The sequence below is a fragment of the Aotus nancymaae genome, unplaced genomic scaffold (assembly GCF_030222135.1).
Source record: "Aotus nancymaae isolate 86718 unplaced genomic scaffold, 86718_ANA_hifiasm-v0.15.2.pri h1tg000016l, whole genome shotgun sequence".
NCBI classification, from domain to species: Eukaryota; Metazoa; Chordata; class Mammalia; order Primates; family Aotidae; genus Aotus; species Aotus nancymaae.
In genome coordinates this window covers 70,921,224-70,946,466 of record NW_026988428.1, presented here as the reverse complement: position 1 = coordinate 70,946,466, position 25,243 = coordinate 70,921,224, and the positions used below count along the sequence as shown (strand labels likewise).

The following is a 25,243-nucleotide window of genomic DNA, read 5'->3' as shown; positions in this document are numbered from 1 at the left end:
GGTCCAGTATTTTACGAGCACACCTGGTCCCCTCTCTCATTCTTGAGAAGCAGGAGACCAAGGACCTTGGAGAAATGTCCTCTCAGGGGAGCTGAGGGCTCCCCTGAACCCCAACACCAGCACTTTGGGAGGCCAAGGCAGGCAGATCACGAGGTCAAGAGATTGAGACCATCCTGGCTAACATGGTGAAACCCCATCTCTACTAAAAATACAAAAAATTAGCTGGGCTTGGTGGCATGTGCCTGTAGTCCCAGCTGCTCAGGAGGCTGAGGCAGGAGAATCACTTGCACCAGGGAGACAGAGGTCGAGGTGAACCGAGATTGTGCCACTGCACTCTAGCCTAGTGACAGAGCTAGACTCCGTCTCAAAAAACAAACAAACAAAATTAGCCAGGTGTGGTGGCACACGCCTGTGATTCCAGCTACTTGGGAGGCTGAGGTATGAGAATCACTTGAACCCAGGAGGTGGAGGTGCAGTGAGTAGATTGTGCCACTGCACTCCAGCTTGGGTGACAAAGCCAGAGTCTGTCTCAAAAAAAAAAAAGAAAAGAGAACAGTTACAGCTCAATAATAAAGAGGGGAAACAACCCCATTTTAAAAAATTGGGCCAAAGGTTTAAACAGACACATCACAAAATAAAATAAAAGAAAGGCCAATAAACACATGAAAAGTCTCAACGTTATTAATAATCAGGAAAAGGCAAATTAAAACTACAATGAGATAACACTAACATACCCACTAGAATAGCTAAAATAAAAAATTTGACAATAATAAGGGTTAGCAAGGATGTGGAACAACTGGAAATCTCATATGTTGCTGGTGAGGGTGTGGTGGTGTATGCCTGTAATCCCAGCTACTCAGGAGGCTGAGGCAGGAGAAATGTTTGAACCCAGGAGGCAGAGGTTGCGGTGAGCCGAGATTGTGTCATTGCACTCCAGCCTGGGCAACAAGAGTGAAACTCTATCTCAAAAATAAAATAAAATAAAACAATTAATTGGCGAGCTCGGTGGCTCACGCCTGTAATCCCAGGACTTTGGGAGGCCAAGGTGGGTGGATCACCTGAGGTCAGGAGTTCCAGACCAGCCTGATCAACATGGTGAAACCCCATCTCTACTAAAAATACAAAAAATTAGCTGGGTGTGGTGGCACCCGCCTGTAATCCCAGCTACTCGGGGGCTGAGGTAGAAGAATCATTTGAACCCGGGAGGCAGAGGTTGCAGTGGGCCAAGATTGCGCCATTGCAGTCTAGCGTGGGCAACAAGAGCGAAACCCTGCCTCAAAAAAAAAAAAAAAAAAAGAAACCATTAAAAAAAAAATTAGCAAGGCATGGTGGCACATGCCTGTAGTCCCTGCTACTTGAGAGGCTGACATAGGAGGATTGTTTGTGCCCAAGAGATCGAGGCTCAGTGAGCCATGATTGCATCACTGCACTCCATCCTGGGTGACAGGGTGACACCCTGTCTCACAAAACAACAACAACAAAAACTAGAAACTACCCAAACATTCATCAATGGGTAAATGGATAAACAAATGGAATACTACCTAGCAATAGAAAGTAATGAACTATTAAGGTATACAATAGCATGAACGAAACTCAAAAAAACCCATGCTGAGAGAAAGACGATAGAACAAAAGAGTAGATATTGCACGATTCTGTTAATGGGAAATTCTAGAAGAGACCAAATCAATCTATAGTGGCAGAAAGAGTATCAGTGGTTGCCTGGAGCTGGGCTTGGGAGAGGAAATACTGACTCCAAACAGGTATGGGGGAATTGTGGGGGGTGTTGGAAGGCTACATTTTGATTGAGGTTAGGCTTCCATGGGCGTATACATTTGTCAAACCTCATTTGAACTGTACACTGAAAAAAAAGAGTGCATTTTATATAAAATATACTTCAATAAAGTTGTTTTTTTCAACTACTAAAGAAGTTCAGAGAAGCCTCTAATACATATTCATGTACATACCACCTAGGATTAATAAATGTTAAACATTTTGTTATTTGCTTCATCTTTCTTCATACAGAAGAAATGAAATATTACAGAAAAGATGATATCTCCGTAGCTCCTAGACCTATTCTTCACCCCTTCCCTTTGGCAAGTACTTTGCTAAAGTTGTATTTATCCTTTCTGTCCATCTAAAAATGTATTCACAGACAACTTCATTTCATTGCTAAGGGTATCAAAGTTTAACAGGAGCTAATGCACTGCCATAGTTAAACAATGCCTTGGCAGCAGCACAGCCAGTAATGATATTCTGTCTTATGTTCAATCTGCAGGGCTATGTTACCTAACCTATGTTTGAGGAGCTGCTAATGTAATTATGTAATTATTGGAGGGTATATACTGCTCTTTCCCCTCAGTTTTAAACACAACTACAACTTGGCACAAATTGAAATTTAGTGTGTTATGATGTTTCTCTAAATTTTCAAAATGCACTGCTTGTAAACTTTCAAATCCAAGATTAATGTAGTTTTAAACAATATAGCAATTGGTTATCAGTGATTTGTTTAATTGCAATTAAGATGGAACACAGAGATTTATGTATTTCCCTCTAATTTTATCAAACTATTGCTAGGCTATTTGCAAAGCACCTAACACCACTGAATCCTAAATAGCAGGCTGGATTTCACTGGTCTATGGATACTATATGAGACAATCCGGGGGACTGATTTGATGACATTCCTTGCCCTTTAGATTTATCTTTTTTTAAGTGTATCTTCTATATTGTTCAGATTTCCCCCTCAGTTCTAATGTTTATACTTGAAAGTTGATAAATATTGGGGCTGAAAAGAAGAGTTTAGGGTGGTAGTATTAAGTATTTTATGATAATGAAGTTGGTAATTTTTCTTTGTAAATTTTTTTTTAACTCACAGACACAGTTCTCTGAAAGGATATTACTAATTCTGGTTTTTGCTGGCAAAGCAATTTGTCTTTTCCTATTCTTAAAAATAGAAATTGTTCTGATAAGAAAAATAATAAATGAAATAAATTATCTTTTCTCTATAAGAGAAGCAACAAAAACCAGTTGCAAACTCAAGTTTAAATTCACACTGGGGTTGAGAGTATTTTTTCCTTTTAGAATTTGAAAGTTGGCTAGGTACAGTGGCTCATGCCTATAATCCCAACACTTTGGGAGGTGGGAGGATTGCTTGAGTCCAGGAGTTTGAGACCAGCCTGGGCAACATAGTGAGACTGTGCCTCTATTTTTATGGGAAAAAAAAAAAAAAATTTGAAAGCTGAATGTTCACTTGCTTGAAGCTTTAAATACATACAGATACATTTTTTTTTTTTTTTAAAGAGTTAGTGTCTCACTCTGTTGCCCAGGTTGGAGTGCAGTGGTGCCATCATAGCTCACTGCAGCCTGGAACTCCTGAGCTCAAGTGACCCTCCAGCCTTGGCTTCTGGAGTAGCTGGGACTACAGGTGCACACTACCATGCCCTATATATATATTCAATACTCATTAGCTATTGCCTTGCATATCACAGTGGAGTTTAACTCTGTCCATCATGTCAGCAACATACTATAGTGTCACTGAAGCCACATTGGATTATGAATGTGACTCACCTAGTGATGTGTCTTTCTTTTCAATAACATCTAATAATTGTAGAGATGACTCCATCAGACTATTTGAGCCACAGGGCACTGTTGGGTCACTGGTGACTGGTATGTGGGGTAAAGGTGGAAGGGAATCATTTTTGGTGCTGCAGAAGAGAAGGGACTCTACCCTCCTGTGGAATACTGTGATACCCTAAGAATGGAGAGAACAGAGATTCTCAAGATCTGCAGCTGATGCTGGAAGATAGATAATTTTACTAAATTTTTATTGTTTTTTTTGGACAGCTAATCAGAAGAAAATATATAAAGATCAGTAACTGAAGTATGGTCAGGAAGAGGGCCTGAAAAATCTGCTTTGGAATATTTAATGGTGACATTTAGATAAGGGTTAAGGGTGAAGCCAGCCTTATGGATGTGGGGGATCAGGGGAATGTTCCTCAGGTGCTCAGGTCAGGGACAGTGGCAACATCCTCAATAGCTAAGGAGGTGTGGGCATTTTGAGAAAATGATGTGGTTTGTTTCATCACTATCTGAGCATCAGGAACTGGCAGTAGTGATCTGTGAATGGGATCAAGGTAGGCGACCGAGAACAAGGTGTGAAACTCTGGGGAAAATGATAAGGCTGTCTTTCACCTGGTTCAGTACACGGTGAACTGTTCCAGAGGTAGCTGCTGCTGCTTCTTTTTTTCTTTCTTTCTTTTTTTTTTTTTTGAGACGGAGTTTCGCTCTTGTTATCCAGGCTCGAGTGCAATGGCGCGATCTCGACTCACCGCAACCTCTGCCTCCTGGGTTCAGGCAATTCTCCTGCCTCGGCCTCCTGAGTAGCTGGGATTACAGGCACACGCCACCATGCCCAGCTAATTTTTTGTATTTTTAGTAGAGACCGGGTTTCACCATGTTGACCAGGATGGTCTCAATCTCTTAATCTCGTGATCCACCCGCCTCAGCCTCCTGAGTAGCTGGGATTACAGGCACGCGCCACCATGCCCAGCTAATTTTTTGTATTTTTAGTAGAGACCAGGTTTCACCATGTTGACCAGGATGGTCTCAATCTCTTAATCTCGTGATCCACCCGCCTCGGCCTCCCAAAGTGCTGGGATTACAGGCATGAACCACCACGCCCAGCTCTTATTTTTTCTTTTTCTTTTTTCTTTTTTTTTGAGATGGGGGGTCACTCTTGTTGCCCAGGCTGGAGTGCAATGGCATGATCTCAGCTCACCGCAACCTCTACCTTCCGGGTTCAAGCGAGTCTTCTGCCTCAGCCTCCTAAGTAGCTGGGATTACAGGTTTGTGCCACCACACCCAGCTAATTTTGTATTTTTTAGTAGAGATGGGGTTTTTCCATGTTGGTCAGGCTGGTTTTGAACTCCTGACCTCAAGTGATCCGCTCGCCTTGGCCTCCCAAAGTGCTGGGATTACAGGTGTGAGCCACTGCACTTGGCCTGTCAAAGCAGTCTTTAAGAGAAAGGGATGCAAGAAAGATTGGAGATCTTTCAAAGAATCTCTTTTAAAAAAAATCATCTTTTGGCTGGGCATGGTGGCTCACGCCTATAATCCAAGCACTTTGGAGGCCAAGGCAGGTGGATCACCTGAGGTCCAGAGTTCAAGACCAGTCTGACCAACATGGTGAAACCCCGTCCTTAAACAAAAACAAAAACAAAAACAAAAACAAAAAAATTATCTTTTTTGTTGTAGTTCTGTCACCTTTAGTGGATCCTTTATTAAGCCTAAGAATCTTATACTTCTCATGTCTGCTCTATGTGAGTTGGTGTAATTGGTCAAATTCGCAATCCAGAAATGCCTGTATTCTGTTTCTGATGTTCTGAGGAGGTGTACAGTTGTCTTCCTTGATTTCAACCCCTAGAGCTTTATAACTTTACCTGGGAACATGAAAGTCATTATTATTACGTCTTTCACGAATTATGTAAACTTAAAAAAATTCCTATTTTCAATGTAAACTACCCCTTGGAGGAAATTAGTTCTTTTAAACTTTATTTCCTAATTTTAATTTATACTAGTCTTATTTCTTTCAAGCTTAAATGAGTGGGCCTTAGTTCTGTATTATGGCCTATTTATTTATTTATTTATTTATTTATTCATACATTCCTGAGGCGGAGTCTCTGTCGCCCACAGTGGAATGAAGTAGCGCGATCTCAGCTGACTGCAACCTCTAATTTCTTGTGTTTTTAGTAGAGATGGGGTTTTACCATGTTGGCCAGGCTGGTCTGGAACTCCTGACCTCAGATGATCTGCCCGACTCAGCTTCCCAAAGTGCTGGGATTACAGGTGTGAGCCACCGCGCCCGGCCCTTAATTATGTTCTTTGTGATTTCAGCAGCTATACATTTAAAAACTTACATTTCCATAATGAAGACTTCTGTATTTTTGTTTTTGTTTTGTCTTCACATATAATACTCCAGCTCCCTTGCGACCTATAAGCTTTTTCCTACACCCTTTGTTATCTCTTGCTGTGGTACAACTGGAAGGACAATAAGCCGTGGTCACAGGCTTAAATCCTATGGATTTCCTTTAGTCAATAACCAGAATTTTCATAGTTAAGGCACCTACGCCTGAAGAATGTGATAAATTCCTCCTACTGAATGTAAAGAACTATTTTTCTATGCAGACTAACACCTATATTCACTTTCCTTATAGAGTAGTAGGTATGTAACCAAATCTGTTCTTGGCTTCTAAGAAGTTAGAACTCAGTGCAAAGCTCACTTGTAGAAAATCATACTTACTGATTCTGCGTAGATGGACACAGGTATTTAGTGCTTAAGTAGTTTCTGATATACCATTAAATTAACAACATTTAAAAAATCGCTCTGAATTAATATGTATTTTAAGAGTTTTTTTTTTTTTTTAAATAGAAGTGGTAGAGCATAAATTATAATCTTTAATAAGGTAATAAAAGGCAAACATTATTGCTCTGGGCAAAAGTTGGCTAATGCTTTCGGATTTATTTCCGAAATCTTCACAGACGACTTTCAGCATCCTATCAGCCTTTGGCAGAGACACATGCTCCAGTCTAAATCCACTAAATTCTGGCTCTTGTCCAAAGTGTGTAGCCAGTATCCATAGAGACTGGGAAAAGCATCCTCAAGCCAGGCCGGCTTTCTCCTCCTCAGCTCTAAATTGCTTCCTTTTTCGGAGGGAGGAAAAACTCCGAGGTCTTGTGTGAGCGCTTAAGGAGCGTACGTTCCTCGGTCCCTCGACGCCCCGTATAGTTTTCGCTGAGTTCCCGGCCGAACCACAGCTCCCACGATGCACCCAGGTTCTGGAGCGGTCAGTGGGGCAGCTTCCGGTTTAGGACAGCGCGGCTGCGCACGGAGTGTAGTCTTATTGGCTCGAACCGCCTCGTGCGATGCGCGTCATGGCGACGTGGGGGCGGGGAGACGCGGCGGCGGTCGCGGTCGCGGCGGGGCGAGCGCGATTCCAGAAGCGGTATCGCGGCGGCGGCAGCGGCAGTGGCTACACCGGGCTGGGCCCCCTCCCTCCTCCGTTCCCCCTCCTCCCCCTTCCCCTCAGCCGTGGTTCCCGAGAAGTCCGAGACGCGCGGCAAGGCGGCGACGGGCTCCGGGTGAGGGTCTCTGGAGTGTGGGCGCCGTTTCCTGGGCGCAGAGGGAGAGCCTGGCGTCGCGGGGAGGTGAGGGCTGAGGGGGCGAGTGTCCCCGGCGCGGGCCGGAGAGTGCGCGTTCTGCCGGGCCCGCAACTTGATCCCTAAGTCTGACGTGCCGCCCGGCGCGGGGTGCGGTGGTCCGACGGGCGGCCGTGGGGGGCCTGGAGCCGCCCTCCTTGCGACCACAGTCGGAGGATCCCGGCGCCCACCGCCCGCCGCATCGCGCCTGTAGCGGCGAAGGGTCGGAGCCCGCCGCCCTCAGCTCTGCTCACCTTCGGGTGCAGTTGCTCCCGCTCACTGTCAGCGGAGAGGATCTGCCCGCCCCTCTTCGTCTCCGTCTCTTCTGTCTCTTACAGGAATTTCTTTGGTGGAGGCTTGGGATGGGCTCTCTAAGCACTACTTTCAGTGACTGGGGTGGGAAGAGTTCCCTCACCTTTCTCAGGTGGCGCGTCAGCAGCCTACTTGGTACCTTGGGTCCTGTTCTCCCAAGCTCCTGTCCGTCAGTGTTCGCTTCTTTTAAAATTACTGATAACAGGGTTATAAATCAGTTTTTAGGAGGCTCGGAGAGAGTTTGGATTGGAAACTGATACACTCTTTCTCCTCCTGGCTTTTGACCTTGATTAAAACGTTTGCCTCTGAAATTTTGACAACTTCGTAAAATGGTCCAAAAGCGAATTTTGGTAGAAAGGTTTAAATGCCTAATTGGGATTTTATGGGGTACGGTGATTTCGTTGCAGGTTGTTGACGTTTTTTATTTCTGTTTTTTTTTTAGTAGGTTGGTCTTTAAATTTTTTGACTCTGGGTTTCTGAGACTTGGTTATTATCCGCATTTATGTTCCAAAAGCAGGCTTTTTAACCACCCCTTCCTCTCATCAAGGGGATCCCTTTACACGCCAAGAAATCTGTCATAACATTTAAAATTATTTGATCACAAAACTTTTCCAAATGAAATGTTAAAAATTCCTTCAGAAAAAAATTCCTTCTACCCATAGCTTTATTTTTTGCGGGGAGATTATAAATCTTATCAGTTCTAATGTTTGAAGTGTCCTCTTATCGAAGGCCACTCTTGTATCTCCTTAAACGACTCTTAGGTAATTCCTGGATGTTTTCATCCGTTCTTGTAAATTTGTTGTCAGCGTGCTGATTGTGATGATCTGTAACTGAAATTCATCAGTAAAGATTTCCACACATGTGGCAGCTGCTTGTTGGTGAATTATGAAATTTGAAAAAAATTGCAAGTTAAATGTGAGAGGCATATTTCTTTTAACTTCTGATTGTACTGCCCACCAGTATACGTTCCTATCTAGACTTTGGTCTGGTTAGCAGATTTCCTTTTTTTATTTGGCACTAGAAATGAAAGTAGGATTTCCAGAGCCTTTAAGAGTTTTTTTTTTTTTTTTTTCATATCTCTTAGGCTCCTTGTATGAATTTATAAATGAATGGGGTTTACTATCAATAATATCAGTTTAGCTGGTGCACCTTTTTTTTTTTTTTTTTTTAGTATAACTCACATTTCGTTTCCCAAAGTGAAAATAATTTTATTTTTTTTTCATGGATTGACAAATTTTACAGCCTGCAGGCCAAGTCCTGCCAGTTGTCTCTTTTTGTAAATAAAGATGTTATTAGGCCTGGCACGGTGGCACATGCAGGTAATCCCATCACTTTGGGAGGCATATAACTTGAGGTCAGGAGTTTGAGACCAGCCTGGCCAGCATAGTGAAAGACCATCTTTATTAAAACTACGAAAATTGGCCGGGTGTGGTGGCGCATGCCTGTAATCCCAGCTACCCTGGAGGCTGAGGCAGAATGGTTTGAACCCGGGAGGTGGAGGTTGCAGTGAGCGGAGATTGTGCTGTTGCCCTCCAGCCTAGGCAACAAGAGGGAAACTCCATCTCAAAAAAAAATTTTTATTAGAACATAGCCATATGCAGTCGTTTAGGTATTGTCTGTGGTTTCTTTTGTGGTACAGCAGCAGAGTTGATTAGTTGTGCCAAAGACCCATATGGCCTGTAATACCTAAATATTTATTTACAATGTGGCCCTTAATATAAAAAGTTTGCCTAGCTTTATTAAAAATGATATATAGTCAATGTTGAAAACTAAAATAAGTCCTTAAACTGTAAAGGAAAAAGTAAAAATTATCTACAAGTACACCACTCAGGGATTGTTTTTGTGTGATTATCTTTATAGAACCTGTTGGTGATTATTTTTTGTATAAATGAACTCTGAACTCAAATTGTTAATGTAATTGCTTCTTTCTTTGGAGCGGGGGCAGAGTTTCGCTGTTGTTGCTCAGGCTGGAGTGCAATGGGGTGATCTCGACTCACTGCAACCTGCACCTCCTGGGGTTCAAGCGATTCTCCTGACTCAGCCTCCTGAGTAGCTGGGATTACAGGCACTCACCACCATGCCTGGCTAATTTTTTTCTTCTTCTTCTTTTTTTTTTTTTTTTGTATTTTTAGTAGAGACGGAATTTCACCATGTTGTCCAGGCTGGTCTCAGGTAATTCACCCACCTTGGCCTCCCAAAGTGCTGGGATTACAGCCGTGAGCAACTGCTTGGCCGTGTAATCTGCTTTTTAAAAAAGTATGTCATTATTTGTATTTGGTGTTTCTTTTTTTGGTGCTGTGACTCGGATTATATTTGGTTTTTGAGTGCTTTCGTATTTTCTGCATTTGCAGTCTTTCCAGAAAGGGGCTTATGAACCAGGTGTTCCTGATTTGTCTTACCAGTCAAGATTTAAAAAGAAAATTCAGGAATAATGAAATGCTTGGTAATGAAGATGCTGATAGTTAACATTTATTGAACACTTAACTATGTACTAGACAATTTTCCACAACTTTACATGTATTAAACCATTTAATTACTGTGGCAGCTCTGTGAGTACATACTATGATTTCTGTTATACAGGTGAGGAAACTAAGGCAAGGAGAAAAATTAAGTAACTATTGAAGTTTATCAGCAGATAGATGGTGGAGCTAGGATTTGAATTCATGCAGTCTGATTTGAGAACCCAAATTCTTAACAATATGCTACAGAGCCTCTCCTTATATTATTGCTCAGTGTAGAAAGTTTAGACAGTCCAGAGATATACAGTCATCCCTTGGTGTCTGTAGGGATTGTTTCCAGGATCTTTCATGGATACCAAGATCCACAGATACTCAAATCTCTGATATAAAATGGCATAGTATTTGCATATTACCGGTGCATCTCCTCCCAAATACTTTATATCATTTCTAGTTTACTTATAATACCTAATACAATGTAAATACTATGTAAATAGTGGTTACACTGTATTGTTTATGGAATAAAGACAAGAAAAAAAAGTTCGCACATTCCAAATACAGATGCAATATTAAAAAAATTTTTTTGGATCCAAGCTTGGTTGAATCCACAGACATAGTTTGCATAGGGCTGTGTTGCAGTTATTTTATTTTATTTTATTTTGTTTTTTAGGATTTCACTCTGTAGCTCAGGCTGGAGTGCACTGGTGCCATCATGGCTCTGCAGCCTCGACCTCCCAGGCTCAGGCGATCGTCCCGCCTTAGCCTCTCAAAGTGTTGGGATTATAGGCATGAGCCATTGCACTTGGCCGAGAGTTGTTTTTCTAAAAATATGGGATCAAGCCCCATGGTGACTTGTGCCTGTAGTCCCAACTACTTGGGAGGTTGAGTTGGGAGGACTGCTTAAGGCCAGGAGTTTGAGACCAGTCTGGGCAACATAGCATGACTCTTTGTCTCTTAAAAAAAAAAAAGAGCCGGGTGCGGTGGCTCAAGCCTGTAATCCCAGCACTTTGGGAGGCCGAGGCGGGTAGATCACGAGGTCAAGAGATGGAGACCATCCTGGTCAACATGGTGAAACCCCGTCTCTACTAAATACAAAAATTAGCTGGGCATGGTGGCGCGTGCCTGTAATCCCAGCTACTCAGGAGGCTGAGGCAGGAGAATTGCCTGAACCCAGGAGGCAGAGGTTGCGGTGAGCCGAGATCATGCCATTGCACTCCAGCCTGGGTAACAAGAGCGAAACTCTATCTCAAAAAAAAAAAAAAAAAAAAGAAAGTGGGCTGGGCGTGGTGGCTCATGCCTGTAATCTCTGCATTTTGGGAGGCTGAGGCAAGTGGATCACCGAGGTCAGGAGTTTGAGGCCAGCCTGGCGAACATGATGAAACCCTGTTTCTACTAAAAATACAGAAAAAATAGTGGGGCTTAGTAGCGCATGCCCCTATAATCCCAGCTACTTAGGAGGCTGAGGCAGGAGAATCGTTTGAATTGCTTGAACCTGGGAGGCAGAGGTTGCAGTGAGCTGAGATCACACCACTGCACTCCAGCCTGGGCAACAAGAGCAAAACTCCGTCTCAAAAATAATAATAATAAAAAAAAAGTGACCAAACCAGTCATTCAGCAGTGTGCTTTTTGGTGGTTTTCAAGCTACAGTGCTTTTGGACTTTTTAATGTAAACATTCTTGATTTACTAATTTTCAGATTAATGACAAAATTTATTTTTTTTTTGGGAATGAAGGACTGGCTTGAATATTACTTTTTCTCTTTCTCTTTGTTCTTTTTCTTCCTCCCTCCCTCCCTCCCTTCCTTCTTTTCCCTCCCTGCCTCCCTCCCTCCTTCCCTCCCTCCTTTCCTCCCTTCCTCCCTTCCTTCTTTTCCTTCCCTCCTTTCCTCCCTTCCTCCCTTCCTCCCTTCCTCCCTTCCTTCCTTATCTCGTAGTGGCAGTAGCTGTTTCCCAAAGGAATGCTTATTTTCTGACTGGACATTTTGGCTATACCTAATCGTCAAAATTCTTCTTTTTTTTCTTTATCTCTGGATTTGGAAAATGGATTCACTTTGGTTTTCTTCCTCATGAATTCTTTTTGGTTTGTCCAGCCATTGCAATTGCTAATCATGTTTCGTTGTCAGACTTTGGTTTTTTTGAAGGTTGTCAATGTTTCAAAAATTACTTCCTCCTTATCACTATCTGTTTCAATACATTTCCTCTTGAGCTTTCCCTGGGGCAGCTCTGAATCTTTTTCTTAGTTGAGCCATGCAGATTTTCTAGAAGTCATCCTTTAGCTTAGGCTTTCTACTCCTTCATAGGTGCCGTTCAACTTCTTGGAGATCTCTTGGCGGTTTCTACACATCAACAGATTCACCAGCAGCACCCTCCTCCTCACTGAGACTGGTGCTTCCCCACCCATCTTTATCATTTTTTTTCTTTTCTTTTTCTTCTTTCTTTTTTATTTTAATTTTTTTAGACAGAGTTTACTCTGTTGCCCAGGCTGGAGTATAGTGGTATAGCTCACTGCAACCTCTGCTTCCTGGGCTCAAGTGATCCTCCCACTTCAGCTTCCCAAGTAGTTGGGATTACAGGCACGCATCACTATACCTGGCCAACGTTTGTATTTTTTTTGTAAAAATGGGGTTTTGCCAAGTTGTCCAGGCTGGTCTTGAACTTCTGGCCTCAAGTGATCCTCCTCCCTCAGCCTGTTGAATAGCTGGATTTAACAGTCAGGAGCCATTGTGCCTGACCATATTCTTACACTCTTGATTTTATTGGGGTCTCTGTCAGCTTACCCTGAAATTTATTCTGCATCATCTGAGGATTTGGAAGAACTGAATCACAGTTGTAGTAGACATCGTCATATTCTTATCTTTGTGTGTTTTAAACTGGGACAGGTCTTAAGGAAGGTCTTCTATCATGGCTAGGGGACATTGAGTATTATCTCCCTTTTTTTTTTTTGAGATGGAGTCTCGCTCTGTCACCCAGGCTGGAGTGCAGTTTCGCCATCTCTCAGCCTCCCAAGTAGCTGGGACTACAGGAACATGCCATCACACCCAGCTAATTTTTATATTTTCATTTTTTAGTGGAGACAGGGTTTCACCATCTTGGCCAGGCTGGTCTTGAACTCCTGACCTTGTGATCCACCCGCCTCGACCTCCCAAAGTGCGAGGATTACAGGCATCAGCCACCATGCCCAGTTGAGCTATTATCTCTTTTATAGTATTGATTCGGACTGTCATGTCTTCCCCAAAATTCTTGTCCATAATGGTTGGTCACAGTCATGAGCAGTAACTGAATGATCTCTGGGACTAACAGGTCATGAAATGTGTGTTCAGCAAACAGAATTTCTGTTACTGCTCTGTGGTGTGGCAGCAGAAACTTGCCCAAAGGCATAGAAGTTAGAAGGCTTATGAATTCCTACCAATCTGGAGATAAGACTTATGAGCATCATGTTACTTCAAACCTCTCCTTAGCTATGTGCTTCAGGAGTGTTTTGGTAAAACTTTGGGGATTATGAATAAGGCTAATAGCTTAAAAGTTACATACCTTGAGTTTTTTCTTCTTTTATTTCTTGGACACTTTTCCTAACCTTTTCAATGTTTTGTGTTTGGAGCCACTCTTCCCAGTGACACACTGCACTAGTAGGCTTCTTGTCACTTTATCCTCAGATTTTGAGTCTGTTTTATTTGTTTGTCTTCGTTATCTTATCCTAGGAAGAATGTCAAGGCAGCAACCAGTGTCTTGAAACATGCAGTTGTGATGACATTGACAATTTTGGCATCAGTCCAGATGTTTCTTGTGGAGTTCAGTCATCACATCCAAAGATATCTTGGCTGTAGTTATATTACCATCTCTTAATATGGTGTATGTGAAATTCTGCAGTACTATATCCACTTTATTCTTGGGTTTTACAGTTAATATTCTTGCTATCAGTCATAACATGAGGATGTAAAGTCTCACAAGCTTATGGAAATTTGGAAGTTCAAAGAAGAGCTCTAGCAAACTTGATGGATTGATGTGATACTTATTTTTCAGCAAGATCAAAGCTTTGCAAAATGTTATTAGATGATCTTGATTCAAAACAGTATAATTGTAGGAAAGTAGATCTTTTAGCTCTTGGGGAACGTTCTGGGTAACTGTGACCAATCTGTGCCATAAATATCACCAGCTCTGCCAATTCTTTTCCGGGTTTATTTGGTTTTAATTTGAGAACCTCCACATGTGATTTGTAGTGCATATAGTACTGCTGTAGGAACCCTTTAATGTCAGCCAGTGGATCCACCTTATTAGATTCTATAGCTGCTGTTTGTTACTGGGCAGCTAGTTTCTGCAGGACATGTTGGCTGTAGACTGGATCCACAGTGAGTAGTTCTCAGAGAACCCATACCACTGACCCTTGCAAATGCATCTCAGCGATGGTGAGGAGTTGTATTTCTGGATGTGACCAGAAACAGCATTTGGGAGCTCAGCAGGTGGTGCTGTCTTGGCTGATTGTGTGTGTGTGTTTGGGGTGTGTGTATTTTATTTTACTTTATTTCTGAGACAGGGTCTTGCTCTTTCACCCAGGCTGGAGTGTCATGGCACAATCTCGGCTCACTGCAGTCTTGAACTCAAGGAGTCCTCCCACTTCAGACTCCCATGTAGCTGGGAATACAGTTGCACGCCACCATGCCAGGCTAATTTTTGCATTTTTAATAGAGACAGGATTTCGCTATATTGCCCAGGCTCGTCTTGAACTCCTGGACTCAAGTGATTCTCCTTGCCTTGGCTTCTCAAAGTGCTGGGATTACAGGCTCACGGTGAGCCACCATGCCAGGCCCTGTGTGTATGTTTTTAAAATTAATATTTGTAGCTTACTTTATATCGACATCTACTCTGTTCTTTTTAGTAGTTCTCTAGTGTATTACTAAATTGATATGCTGTAACTTAATAGTGTTCTTATTGCTGGATATTTAGATTATATAAATGGATTGTAAATTGTCCATACATTTTATGTATATTTTTTGCAAGTTAATTCCCCTTTAATAATTTTGTAATAGTTGAAGAAAATATGTTTTTCATTTTGATGTATATCATCAGACTGCCATTCAGAAAGGTCACAGCAATGTAAACTCTCAACCGAAATGTGGATGGGGTCTAGCTTCTCCATGTCATTACAAACTTAAAAAAAAGAATCTTTGTTTATTTGATAGGAGCTTAAACATTTCCAGTATATTCTGTCTAACTGGGAGATGTGTTTTGTTTCAATAGCATTCTTCTGAAGTTGATTTATGATTACTTCAGGTGGAGTATGCATTCTGTTCCTGGTACTCCCTTAGGTGGAGCTGCTCCACCTATTTACATTCTCTTGAAAGCATATAGTTTTGCTATCACTGATCAAAAAGAATCTGAGTGCGTGTCTAATAGACGATATATTTCTTGAGGGTAAGGAACATATAACTTTCTTCATGTCTACTGGCAGGTCTGGTATATAGCAGGTGTTGAGTAAGTAGTCCTTTAAAAACCTAAATTGGTTCATGTTCTTTTGGGCTTACTGCTGAATGAAGTGCTTTAATTTTGTTAAAAATAATCTTTTCAAATTGTGAAACATAAACTTGAAAAACTGCAGTATAGGCCAGGTGTGGTTGCTCACGCCTGTAATCCCACCACTTTGGGAGGCCAAGGTGGGCGTATAAACTGAGGTCGAGAGTTCAAGACCAGCCCGACCAACATGGAGAAACCCTGTCTCTACTAAAAATAACAAAAATTAGCTGAGCGTGGTGGTGCATGCTTGTAATCCCAGCTACTTGGGAGGCTGAGGCAGGAGAATCGCTTGAACCTAGGAGGCGGAGGTTGCGATGAGCTCGGATCGTGCCACTGCACTCCAGCCTGGGCAACAGGAGCAAAACTCCATCTCGGAAAAAAAGGAAAAACTGCAGTATACAATTGTCACTTTGGCGTATGTCTGTCTCATCTCTAAAATGAGTTAAATAGGACTAATTGATATCTTAGGCCCTTTTAGGAAATAATTAGCGTATTTTACAAGTACATTTGGTATTTAGAAATTGGAAGTTGAGGAATTTGTTAAGTAGGGGATTTGTTTCACATTACTTCTGGTTTTCAGTTTTCTGAATTGGAGTATATCATGTGTTAGAAGGGGATATATGTTGGCTAATATTATAGATTGGCTTAATTAGACATCTTAAGTGTCCAGACAGAAGAAAAAGGGAAGCTGAATTCTGAGAATTGTCAGATTATCTTCAGGCATGGGAAAAATACCTGTAGGAAAGGACACTTTAAGTTTTTTAATGGAAGACTACAACAAAATGGTATTTTCTTTATAACTGACGGATGGTGTTACACATTCTTATTGGATTTATTGAATATAAGAAATTCCTTTTTTTTTTGGAATCTACTCTGTTGCCCAGGCTGGAGTGCAATGGCGTGATCTCGGCTCGCTGCACCCTCCATCTCCCAGGTTCAAGTGATTCTCTTGCTTCAGCCTCCTGAATAGCTGGGATTATAGGTGCCTGCCACCACGCCTGGCTAATTTATGTATTTTTAGTAGAGACAGGGTTTCACCATGTTGGTCAGGCTGGTCTCGAACTCCTGACTGCGTGATCTGCTAGCCTTGGCCTCCCAAAGTGCTGGGATTACAGGCGTGAGCCACTGCGCCCGACAAAGAATATTCTTATTTCCACAATATGTATGTACAGAAAACAAAACATGCAAAAATGTATGGTCTTAAAGGGGCAAAATTAGTTAGCTTATTACACTTTGACCTTTCTTTTGAATGTTTGTTATTAGTATATCAGCTAATTATTTTTCATTGGTTGCATATTCACTTTAATCTTTTATGTTTTGAAATTTAGTTTAGTGAACATGTGTGCCTAGTTGTATCCATATACCCATTCCTTTGGTTAAGGAGGAAGTCTTTGTGGTGGGGGATATATTATGAAAACTTTAGCAGAATGGAACAGAAGGTTGACTTTATTTTCTTGAAATTTATTTTATCCTAGTTCTTCCAGAAAGGATTTCTGGTAACTTAAAATAAACGATCTGGAAGTGTAATAAAATATGTGTAAAAAGAAGAAATCAAGGAAAGGACAAAGCATATATTCTTTTCCCAAGTGGCAGCATAATTCAATGACTAAGAATAAAAATTGGGTTTGAATTTGCTTGGCAGTGCGGGTAAAAATGGAAATATGGTAAAATACATAGCACTAAACCAGAAGGAAGAACAAGACCAGTTTTTGAGGGGTAAAATCCTCTCTTGACAGATTTTAAGAAACTATTTAAATTGGACATTATATAAAAGCTGTTTTGTTGTTGTTGTTAGTGGCCCTACATTAAAAAAAAAGGTAAGGGGTAAACATTAAGATTTCAAGCCAATGAAATGCATTTTGCATGGGAGTTGATTTGAATTTAGGCTGCAAATGTGTGTTTTATTTGGTCAATAAAGGTTTTTTTTCCTTAAAATATTTCAAACATACATGAGACTACAGAGACCAATATAATTAACATTCATATATTAACCATACAGCTGTAGCACATCTTAGCATGTTCCCCTATTTCTCATTTTTTTCCGAGGAAAAAAATATATACAGCTGAAGCAACTGCTTGGATTACAGTTTACTTTCTTCCCAGAAGTTAACTATTATCCTGAGTGTGGCGTTGATCATTTTTTTTTTTTTCAAGACAGGGTCTTATTCTGTCACCCAGCCTAGAGTACAGTGACATGATCGTGGGTCACTGCAGCCCATCTCCTTTGCTCAAACTGTCCTCCCACTTCAGCCTCCCAAGTAGCTGGGAATACAGGTGTACACCACTGTGCCTGTCTAATAATTGTATTTTTTTGTAGAGATTGGGTTTTGCCTGTTGCCCAGGCTGGTCTCCTGTACTCAAGCAGTCTGCCCACCTGGGCCTCCCAAAAATGCAGGGATTACAGGTGGGAGCCACTGCTTCTGGCCTGATCATTTTTAACGCATGTTTTTATATAATTACTACATAGGTATATATTCACAAATTATAGTATTGCTTTGCATATTTTCAAATTTTATGTAAATGATATATTCTGCCTATTCTATAACTTATCTTTCATGAAATTTTTTTGATTTATATGAAACTGCTGATACATTACCATTTTTGACCTACAAAAATGACAGTTTCATATGGCCCACCTAATAAACAGTCATTACTTTAATCTGCTGTAAAATTATATTCTATTATATGAATATAGCCAGATTAAAGTTATTTATTCTTATGTTGATAGGCATTTAGATTGTTTCTAGGTTTTCATGTATTAAAAACAATGTTACATTGAACATTTCCTTATTAGGAATCCCTGTGTTTACATTTAAGATCTTTGGCAAGTTTTTAAAACTTCAAATTGTGGTTGGACGTGGTGGCTTGCACCTGTAATAGCAGTACTTTGGGAGGCCAAGGTGGGTGGATCACCCGAGGTCAGGAGTTTGAGACAAGCCTGACCAGCATGGTGAAACCCCATCTCTACTAAAAATACAAAAATTAGCTGGATGTGGTGGCAGGTGCCTGTAATCCCAGCTACTCGGGAGGCTGAGGCAGGAGAATCGCTTGAACCTGGAAGCTAGGGTTCAGTGTGCCGAGATCACGCCATTGCGCTCCAGCCTGGGCGACAAGAGTGAAACTCCATCTTAAAAAACAAATGAAGAAACAAAAAACAAACAAAAAAACTGCATGTTGTAATTCCCTAATGGATTGTGAAAACCATTAGGGAATTAGATAGAAAAGTATTGGGTTGTATTGCAAACAATAAGGATAAAATGTTTTGTGAAATTTTTATTTCTATGTGTATATCTATGTGGTTATTAAGTTTGAAATGAAGCCCTTTGTGGTGAATTACCCAGAAGTGCAATTAGTGGGCTGAAGATTTTGGAGGTTATGGGAATTATTTTAGCTGTGTTGGATATTGTCAAATTTGCTGTCACTTTGCATATTTTAGCACTAGAATATGAGAATTTGCTGTCTTCGTATTGTTATGATTCATGGCATTGTGAGATTTTTTACTTGTTTGTAAATCAGATGATTTTGAAATGGTACCATGTTTTTAAATTTGTTTTTTGATTATGGGGTTGAGTATGTTTTCAAATGTTAGATAACTGTTCAAGTGTTTGTTTCTTGAATTGGCTGTTCTTTTCCTTCCACAGCCATTTGGGTGGTCTTTCTAAATTGAGAAAAAATTAAGAAAATAAGCCAAGTGTGGTAATGTGTGCTAGGGACTGAGGTGGGAGGATTGCTTGAGCCTGGGAGGTCAAGGCTGCAATGAACTGTGATTGAGCCATTGCACTCCAGCCTGGGTGACAGAGCAAGACTCTTGTCTCCTAAATTAATTAATAAATGGGAGAATCTTAATAATCTTGGAGTTTGTTTTGTTTTTTTCTTTTGAAACAGGGCTGAAGTGATCCTACCACCTCAGCCTCTCTAGTAGCTAAGACTAGAGGCATGTGCCTCCACACCTGATTGATTTAATTTAATTTCATTTAATTTTGTAGAGATAGGATCTCACTATGTTGCCCAGAGTGGTCGCAAACTCCTGGCCTCAGGTGATCCTTCTGCCTCAGCCTTCCAAAGTGCTGGGAATACAGATGTGAGCCACTATGGCCCCCCCTATTTTTTTTAAGTTTTAGAAGTTTTTTTTTTATATATTTGGAAGTTTTACATTTTTATATTTAGAAGTTTTTTTTTTTTTAATATCTGATACTACTTGGAAATGTTTTGTTTTTCGTGTGTTGGTCACACACCAAAAGGGTGATCTCTGTGAGGCAAGGATCAAATTTAATTTTATTGAATGTATACCCAATAACGATATTACTGTTAACAGTTGAGTGTTTTGAATTTTTGAATTATACTTTTTAATAGCAGCTCATGGTTTCTTGTTAAGCACAATTACAGTCTTTTTGTCCTTCACCAGGCTGCTTCATATGTTCAAGTTTGTGACCTCTGTAACCAGAGTGATAGGTTGGTGGATTACTTGATCCAGAAATAGAACCTAGAAGAGTAGATAAATACAGAGTATATTTTGTAGGTCTCACTCAAATGTCATTTTTCTTACTATTTAAATAGAAGTTAGATTGTACTTTCTTCTCTGATAAACTTGCTTTCACTTAAAAAAGAAATTGGATTGAAGACAGTTTGAGGATATACGTTAATGAGGAAACAGATTGCTGTTTTTTTGCATTGCTGGCTACAGACCTTGGAAACTAGAGAAGCAGGTGGTTGATTGATTGATATCTTGTTCTAAAACTTGAGCATGCTTAGCTGGATGTATTTAGTCATCCAGCTATTATCACATATATATTCTAATGTTTGAGACTTTTTTTTTTTTTTTTTTTTGAGATGAAGTCTTGCTCTCTTGTCAGGCTGGAGTGCAGTGGTGTGATCTTGGCTCACTGCAGCCTCGGCCTCCTGGGTTCAAGTGATTCTCCTCCCTCAGCCTCCCAAGTAGCTGGGATTACAGGCATGTGCGACCATGCCCAGCTAATTTTTGTATTTTTAGTAGAGACAGGATTTCATCATGTTGGCCAGGATGGTCTTGATCTCTTGACCTTGTGATCCACCCACCTTGGCCTCCTGAAGTGCTGGGATTACAGGCCTGAGCCACTGTGCCCAGTCACGTTTGAGACTTCTGATTTTGACTTTAGGGGACTTACGTTAATAAAGTTGTCTTAACTTTCTGAGATGTTTGATATAAAACACTATAAATCACTTAGTTTAAGAATGAAAACTATTTTTCTTTCCTCTTAAGTGGGTTTTTATTACACTTTTAGTCTAAGAAATGTTGCTGCTGAGGCTTTCAGATGTATATTGTAAGTTTTTATTTTTATTTCTTTCTCATGCTGGTGGTCAGGAAAAGGCCTTATGATTTAGTGGAATTAAGCAATATTGAGAAAGATTGAGATGAAGTTTATTTTTAGATTTCTTAGACTTGCAATATTGAGAAAGGTAACTAACCACTTCCTTGAATTTTCCATCAGCAGCATTATAAAGCAAAACAAAGCAAAACACAAAACGGACTTGTGTTCTGGAGGGTAATATGTGAGATGAGATAGAGCCCTGAATGATTGTTATTTAATAATGGGAGGAAGGTGTTTTATCACTTTCTTTTTTTTTTTTCTTTGAGACGGAGTTTCGCTCTTGTTACCCAGGCTGGAGTGCAATGGCGCAATCTTGGCTCACCGCAACCTCCGCTTCCTGGGTTCAGGCAATTCTCCTGCCTCAGCCTCCGGAGTAACTGGGATTACAGGCACGCGCCACCGTGCCCAGCTAATTTTTTGTATTTTTAGTAGAGACGGGGTTCCACCATGTTGACCAGGATGGTCTCGATCTTCTGACCTCGTGATCCACCCACCTCGGCCTCCCAAAGTGCTGGGATTACAGGCTTGAGCCACCGCGCCCGGCCGCTTTATCACTTTCAAAGTAGAGTTTTGATTTTGCCCGAAAGGTTGACAGACCACATATTTTATCTGAACAGATTTTATTTTTGAAGTAGTTTAAGCAATGAGTTATGTGGTATTATATAGTACAGATGATTTATGGAAGGAAGTCTTTACATATTTGATGTATTTTGGCACAAAATATATAATCCTGGATTTTTCAGGATTTCCCTGACTATAATATTTAGAACTGTTGTTCCTTATATTAGCATTTTAATTTACAGATTGAGTATCTTTAATCCAAAAATCTAAATCTGAAATGCTCCCAAACCTGAAACTTTTTTACACCCCAAGTGGAAAATTCCACACCTGACTTCCAGTGACAAGTTGCAGCCAGAACTTTGGTTTCATGCAAAGAATTATTAAACATTGTATAAAATTACCTTCAGGCTATGAAACAAATGCATTTCATGTTTGGACTTGGATTATGGCCCCAAGATATTTTATTATGTATGTGCAAATATTCCAAAATCTGAAAAAATTCCAAATCCAAAACATTTTTTTTTTTTTCCTTTTTGTCTCTGGCTTTGTGTCATACAAAACACTTCTTGGTACTAGTCTTTTTTTTTAAAAACAATACTCAGAGTCATTATTAAAGATCTTGGGAAATGAGGATAACCATTGTAATATGGCTGTAAAAGAGTCAGACTTTTCTCCTTTAAAGACATTGTGTTTTTAGCCTTGACCACTATCAGTTTGTATAATGCATTGTTTGTGCCTTTAATCAAGTGCTGTAAGATGGTGGTAAAAGCATGGACTTTGAAGGCAGACAGATAAAGATTTGAATTCAGGGTCTTCCACTTAGGTTTGTGTTTTGATGAATTGCTTGATTTCCGTGAACCTCAGTTTCTTCACCTATAAAGTGGGACCCCACTTCATAAGGATTGTTGGAGGAGTAAGGATTGTTGGAGATGACAGGTGAAGGGTCAACTACTGGGCCTTGCAAAGTTGTTGTCAATGTTAAAGTAGCAATTCACCTTCTCCTTTGAAGAGATGACATCATGCTGTACAAAGAAAGGAACCACTTACTTTTGTGGAAGGCAGTGTTGTATAATGGGCCAGTTCTTGCTTCTCTGTTTTGTACCTTGTGTAACCTTAGGGAAATTATCCAGAGTTTCACCCTCAGTGTTCTCATTGGTAAATAGAGATAATGCTACCTATGTAACAGGCAGAGTTTTAAAGTTAAATGATAATATTTATAAAACCTCACCTCATCTGGCACATGGTAACTTCTATTAATACATTTTTATGGTAATAGGCAATAATATGCTTCTGAAGTAGGTAGCAAGAAGAGCTTTTGGTTGGAGAAACCAAAATGGTTTTGAATTAGTCTGTTTACTTAGAGGGAGTAAAGACTATGGAGTATTCACTGAAGGCAGACTGTTTAGGAGGCTACTGTTATTTGGCCAAAATACAAATAATATGACTCAATTAATAGTTTCCCAAAATTTTCTGTAATCTAGGCTTATGCAAATAAACTTTACTGTTTTATTACATTGAAATTCAACTTTACTGAAGTATAATTTAAACAACAAAATACACTCATTTTAAGTGTGCAATTAGATGACTTTTGATAATGTACACACCCACATAACCACCCCAATTAAGGTAATGGAATTTCATGTAAGTGGGCTGGGCACTGTAGCTCATGCCCATATTCCCATCACTTTGGGATGCTGAAGTGGGGAGGATCTCTTGAGCCAGGAGTTTGAGCCTGCAGTGGGCCAGGATCATGCCACTGCAGTCTAGCCTAGTGACAGAGTGAGACCCTGTCTCAAAAAATTTGTGTGTATATATGTGTGTAAAAACTGTTTGTATAATTAGAATCATACTGTACGTATTCTTTTAATATTTGGCTGCTTTCACTCCGCATGTTTTCGAGAGTCCTCCATGTTGCTTTGTGTTCCAATAGTTTGTTGCTTTTTATTGCTGAGTAGTATTCACTGTAGTATGGCTATACCACAGTTTGTTTCTTCATTCATCTGATATTTGGGTTTCCAATTTTTGGCTTTTATGATTGAAGTGACAATGAACATTCATGAATAAGTCTTTCTATTTCTCTTGGGCAAATAGGAGTAGAATTGCTGAGTCATATGGTGTATATTTTGCAGTTTCTAAATAAGTGAAACCGTTTTTCAATCTGATTGTACCATTTTATTTTCCTGTAATCTCATTTATGTTATATGTTGTGTTTTTAATTTTAACTGTTTTTTTTTCAGTGTGAGTGGTGTTTTATTGTGGTTTTTATTTACATTTTTCTTTTTAAATTTTTTGTTTTTGTTTTGCGACAGAGTTTTGTCTGTTGCCCAGGTTGGTATGATCCTGGCTCACTGTAACCTTGACATCCCAGCCTCAAGGAATCCTTCCACCCTAGCCTCCCAAGTAGCTGGGACTACAGGTGAATGCTACCACATCCAGCTAATTTTATTTTGTAAAAATTTTTATGTAGAAATGGGATCTCTCTCTTTAACTCGTGGGCTCAACTGATCTTCCAGCCTCAGTCTCCCAAAGTGCTGGGGTTATAGGTGCCAGCCACTATGCTCTACCTTATTTATATTTTTCTAATAGCAAATGGTGTTGAACATTTTTTTCATGTGTTTATTGGCCATTTGCATATCCTTTTGTTAGGTGAAGTGTCTAATTCTTAATTCATTTTAAGAACAGAGTTTTAAAAATTACTGAGTTACAAGTTCTTTATGTGTGTGGATACAAGTACTTTGTTAGCCATGTGAATTTTGGATATACAGTCAGCCCTGCTTTTCTGAGAGTTCCACATCCACAGATTCAACCAATCTCAGAAAATGGTAAAAAAAAAAAAAAAAAAAGAGAATAAAAAATAATACAAATAAAAATACAGTATGACAGCTATTTTTATAGCATTTAATCATTTGATATTATAAGTAATCTAGAGATTGGTTTAAATAAAGTATAAGGAAGATGTGCATAGGTTATATGCAAATATGGTGCCTTTTTTTTATAAGGGACTTGAGCATCTCAAATTTTGGTGTCCAGTTTTGGGTGGGTTAGGAGGATAGAGAGGGGTTCTTGAAACTAGTCCCCCAGGGATAGAGAAAGATGGCTGTATTCTTTTGTTCTGTGGCTTGCCTTTCATTTTCTTAACAGTCTTTGGAAGAGCAGGCGTTTCTTAATTTTCTTGAATCTGGTTTATCACTTTTTACTTATGGTTAGTGTTTTTTGTGTCTTTTTTTTTTTTAAGACGGGGTTTCACCATGTTGGTCAGGCTGGTCTTGAACTCCCGACCTCAGGTGACCGCCTGCCTTGGCCTCCAAAGTGCTTGGATTACAGGCGTGAGCCACCACGTCCAGCCTGTTTTTTGTGTCTTAAGAAGTATTTAGCAACACCAAATTGTAAAGATTTTCACCTTTGTTTATTTTGGAAGCCTTACAGTTTTAGAAACTACATTTAAATCTATGATCTATTTCAAGTTAATTTTTTTATATGACGTGTGGTGAAAGTTGAGGTTCTCCTTTACCATATGAATATCCAGTTGTTGTTCAAGCACCATTTGACCATTTGGTGAAAAGACTATCCTTTCCTCATTTAGTTACTTTGACCTTTGTTGAAAATCAATTGTCTATAAATGAGTGGGTCTTTTTATTATTGCATTGGTCCGTATATCTATACTTTTTTTTTTTTTTTTTTGAGACAGAATCTTTCTCTGTTGCCTGGGCCGGAGTTCAGTGGAGTGATCTCTGCTCACTTGCTCACTGCAACCTCCGCCTCCTGGGTTCAAGCAATTCTTCTGTCTCAGCCTCCTGAGTAGGTGGGATTACAGGCATCTGCCACCAAGCCCAGCTAATTTTTGTATTTAGGTGGGTTTCACCATGTTG

The 25,243-nt window shown here is 40.2% G+C and overlaps 1 protein-coding gene across 2 annotated transcripts in view; it reads left to right on the top strand.

The window, feature by feature from the left end:
* The first annotated feature begins 7,008 nt into the window (after window positions 1-7,008).
* Window positions 7,009-25,243, top strand: part of ADIPOR2 (adiponectin receptor 2) — a 91,545-nt gene continuing 73,310 nt past the window's right edge. Inside the window, exon 1 of one of the 2 annotated variants that reach the window (XM_012476333.2) lies at window positions 7,009-7,134. The gene's annotated coding sequence lies outside the window, so the exon portion shown is untranslated. Of the gene's footprint in view, window positions 7,201-25,243 lie in introns of both variants that reach the window. The other variant, XM_012476332.2, reaches the window with a different exon arrangement.